Below are 5132 nucleotides of genomic sequence, written 5' to 3'. Positions count from 1 at the left end.
TCTCATAACATATTCAAGTTCAGGATATTCTAAACTTCATCCAAACTTTAGCAAGGGTAAACGAGATTCCTAGTTTAGCAAAAGCTTTCACACATGCTAGCTTGACAGTTATAGAAGTTTTTGAAGAGGACACCATGTTGATAAGCACCTCCAAAAAGATATATGCAAAATCCACAGACAACTCAGAAAAGCAGCCCGCAGTGAAAATTGATGCTTTTACTTGATAGACATCAAATAGATTAAGAAAAGTTCTTAGTCAATATTGTGCAGTGATCAAGGACTTGTCAAATACTTCTAATAACCATAATGAATTTCAGCTCAACTAAAAGTAGATTACTCTAATGCAGATACCATTGATGAATACATAAGAGTAAAATCAACAAATTCGAATGAAATAGCACTACCATCGATTCTCATAACACTACCACTCGATTCTCGGATAAATATCCAAACTTTATCAAACCCCAAGTCTTAAAACTAAAAAAATCTCACCGCCCAAACTCTAATTTCTGAAAAAAACTAAGTTCCCACAACCGCAGTAATCGTTTAGTACCAAATGTGAGGTATTTGTTAGTAGAATTGATACATTGTCTACGTAAGGCGACGGGCGTATCGGTGCGTGTAATAGCCAATTATTGGCGACCGATTGGTAAGTTAGTATTAGGGACTTAGGATAGAATGGGTGCATGAACTTATAAATTTTCTTATATAAATGGACATGCCATTCACTCATTCTAACGGATGAATTTGAAATGACGTTACAACTTCAAGCGTGGCGGTGCAAGAGCACTTTCGCGGACCGATCGCACATCATGATCCCTCCTTTGGCAAATATTCCAACTTCCAATTATATTGAAGTGTTGGACCATGCCACAGCCGGGAAAAAGTGCGAACTTTATAGCTCAAACAAAGATCGAGAGAATTATTTCTTGTTGTCCTTTTCATCCGATTGCTTCTACTTTATATTTCAGGTTGCTTACTTTCGGGCACTCGGCAGTCATTACATCCACTGAAATTAAAACGAACTTGTGGATGAAAAATGTGTTACTCCTTAAGTCCTTAGTTAACTTCGTAAAAGTTCGCGGCCAGTCCATTGTCGATCGCGATTTTATTTTTCATTCGGTTTCAAAGACAAATACGGAATTTATAACCAAACCTCTGCAGGTATGGTTTTCCTTAGCCTATATTAACTTCACTAAAGGAAACGACAATCCAGAATGTAGCTATCGATGCATTGTTTTAAGCGTGTATGTTGTTCTTGCCCACATGACCGGCCAGTAAAGCTCGAGAATTGTCCTCCGGACTCTTGTATTTTCTTCTCATTTCATATTTACTCATCTATAACTTTATTTCCTTAATTGAATGGCCTTAATGTGGACAACATCTAATAATCTCTAATGAGAGGCCCGATTATGCGATCAAGTATTTACCATAAAGATCATACAAATTTAAGGGATTAAACAAAAACAAAGTAAAATGAGAATGATCAGTAAAATTTTGGTTTCAACGGTTTTGCTTCAAAATTTACAACAAAGTCGTTCCAACCAAGAAGATCTCAAATACTTACAAGTCGGTTATAAATCGAGTTGTAAAGAGAGCGAGAAAATATGTATTCTGATGAATCCCTCAGATAAATAAAGTCCAGTTCGGCATTTGGATTCCTATTGAAACCTCCATCACTGTTTTTTTAAAACCTATGGGATCATTACTTATTCATTTTAAAAATCACTAAACTGTCGGGGAAGTTTGCGAAGCTCGGACCATGGGATTGGCGGGTAGCACTTACATCGTGTTTCTCTATTCCTAGTGATCGTGAGGCTCGTTTGTTAGGGTTGGAAAATAGATAAAGAGAAAAGGACATAAGCAAAGCAAAGCCAATCTGTTTAATTTAACCACAAACACAAGAAGTAAAGACAAGAAGTAAAGAAATGATAACACGCACAAATAGAATACCGTACCTAAAAAAAAACGAGTAAAATCCTTCGCCATTTGATCTGCTGTAGGAAGGTGTAGCTCCCGAATGTTCTTTTGGATCCAAATAAGCTTCGGTCACGGTCAATGACAAGGCATACGGACGTTGTAAATGTCCATTGGGGTATCCGAGTTGCATCAAGAATGATATTTGCCCTTGTTGCCCTTCCCTTGGCAACAACTTCTCGATGCATGTTAATCAATTCACATAATTCCATCCTCTAGAAGAATCACCATGTGATTGTGAGCGTGTTGGATCCCTCACCTACAAGCAATAAGTTAACAAAGACAAAACCACGATTTAGTTATCTCATAAATTAGCTTAAGCCCCTAGGCACAATGTCTCACATTCAAATCATACATTTGACGTCGCCGATGAATCAAGAACGATCCTTCTATGTGATTGCTGACCGCCACTTCTTCTCTTGTCTCTAGCAAGATCTTGGTGAGGGTGACCATTTGTCGCTCCAAACTTTAAAACCGCTCGAAGCATTGAGTGTTGTTGCTTTTGTTGGCAAAGCCGCTCTTTAGCAGGAGCTGATGATGCAAGGGCTGTCTTTGATATGCCAACACTCATACCCAACACTCGACCAAATTTATCGGGGCCACACACTTGAGCAACTGGATCATGGTCTAGGTCCAAGTTTACGCTTAGCAGTGGTCATCCTCAATTATAGCCTTGATTCTTTCCTATCATGACAACATATCATGACAACATATAAGCCAAAAGTCTCGAATACAAGAGAGAGATAAACTCACCGTGTAGACGTCTTCCTCATTGCTACTGCTGGTATTTCTCATAGGAGAGCGGATAGAAGGAAAGGAAGAGAGCAAGAAAACAGAAAACATAATTCTCGCCCTCTTTCGACCTTCTATCAAACTCGCCTTTGAGATTCATCTTCTAATTCAAAGTGCCATGTATATTTACGATTGGGAAGAATGCTTTAGTTTCTATACAAATAGGTTCAGATATATATATAACGTTCTAGCTTGGTCAACAAGGTACCCAAAACATTCTAATCGAAAGCAGTATGAGTTCAATTGGGTTTAGAAGTTCGATCGGTTCGAGTCCTAATGCACACCTAATTGGGGTGCACGGTCCTTTACGCACAAACTCTTACGTTTAATAAGTCAAATTGTTGCTTGGGGCAACTAAATAAGCGAAAACTTAAGTCTCAAGAATGCTAAACCAAATACACTTGAACATGATTACCGATGAAACAAGGAAGTTATTCTCTCTATAAATATACATGGAACTACGACCAATTCCCTCAAAACTATTTTTATGGTTCGGTGATGACTTGGAGCAATGAATTAATCTCAAACAAAGGTAGACTGTAAGAGAGAGAAGATGAGGAAGAATGGTGTATAGGTTTATGCGTTTCTCCTTGTCTTGCTCCTTCTCTCTTTTCCAGTCCATCTCTCTTATGAGAAATACCAGCAATGAGGATTACCGGACAAGATATCGGTAAAATATATTAACTTAAACGTAATAATTTTAATTCTTGTTATTTGTCAATTTATGAATTCTTTCTTTCTTTTAGTTTGTTCACATGAGGGTTGACATGGGTGGGTTTGTTCCAAGTAGATATGCCGTGATACATCAATTTGTTTCAGCAGTGGACTACTTGAGTTTCAAGATGGGTAGTTTGATAATCTTCTTTGTCCCGTAAAAGTATATTTTGCTAGAAGCATGGCACAACTAAATTAATAAAGTATGATGGTTTCTTAATACGGGTTTATCCAATCTATAGTTATAGTCTCACGTAACATAATCTCGATCCCCTTTGTATGAATATCTAATTTAATCCACAAGAAAGATTCTCAAACTCACCATCCTTTTCTCAAGCAATAAAAGAGCCATCATCCTTGTGAGTATGGATAGTCATATATGAATCCGTTCTAGTCACTTTAACATTCGGATTTTTCGATTTCTACAAAACATTACCAACTCTGTTAGAAGTAAATATGGTGTTCTTAATAAAATTAACAATTGAAAAGGTAGATTAGTACCATATCATGGGATCTGCCCTTTTGCTCTCCTTCTTCTACGATGTATGTAAAGCCTTCATAGCTTCTCTAGCCACCTTGCCCTTTGTCCGCATGAGTTTTCTCAAAGGTTTAGATTCATTATCCACTTAATTTTTCCCATTCTTCCAATTTCACTCTGTTGAAGTTCCTTTTCCTATCGACGTCATTGTCATACTTGTCATAGTACTTCACGCGGAGACGATGCTTAAACTCCCTAAAGCTTTTGGCGACCTTCTTCAGATTTATCTTTTTGTATGCATCATCCACATTGTATTCTTTCTGTATAAGAATCTAATATTAATAAAAGACAATCCACAGTACATAATACTGAACAGAATATTTCACAATTGATAAAATGAGAATTTATATCAATTGCATTAGATCAGGTCTGCAACCAATTCAAATGAATGCTCAAACATAACCTAATATGGATATTTTAATCTCTTAAAGAGTTATTAAGTGTTAGTTCATTATAAAATATGACTAACAATGAATATGGACGAATTTCCCAGCTCAAAACCCTCATCTCTAACCGTATACGGAACTTCCCCCTGATCAAAATTCAAAGAAAACGAACTCGAACTCCTATCCAATTTCGCATCCGAATTTGAACTCATGAGCACCTGATGAGATGTTTTCACAAGGGTTTCAATAGCCCACAACAAAACTGCTTTCATAGTAAATGTGGTGTTACTATGAGAGTCGTATGTTTTGGTGCCTGTAGACCACAACTCATTCAACTCGGAGATTAGGGGTTGCAAATAGACATCAATGTCTTTCCCTGGACTACTTTTCCCAGGTATCAACATGGACAACATAATAAACTGTTTAACCATACAAAGAGATGGCGGAGATTATATGGAACAATCATAACAGCCAACATTTAATAAGAACTATTAGAATGAGAAAACGGATTAAATCCATCATGCCGCAAGTCCCGCACGGACATTGAGTGGCTCAAAGAGAAAATTCGCCACTTTGCATCAACGTGCTCCAATTGAGAGAGTCAACCGGATGTCTCACTCTATTTTCGTCAACCACGGCCCTCGAATGCCATGTTATGTTCTCCGCAATCCATGGAACACTAAAAAAATATATATATACATATATTTCATTAAAAACTGATTGAT

The sequence above is a fragment of the Coptis chinensis genome, chromosome 3, assembly GCF_015680905.1.
Source record: "Coptis chinensis isolate HL-2020 chromosome 3, ASM1568090v1, whole genome shotgun sequence".
Lineage (NCBI taxonomy): Eukaryota > Viridiplantae > Streptophyta > Magnoliopsida > Ranunculales > Ranunculaceae > Coptis > Coptis chinensis.
This window is presented reverse-complemented; position numbering follows the sequence as displayed.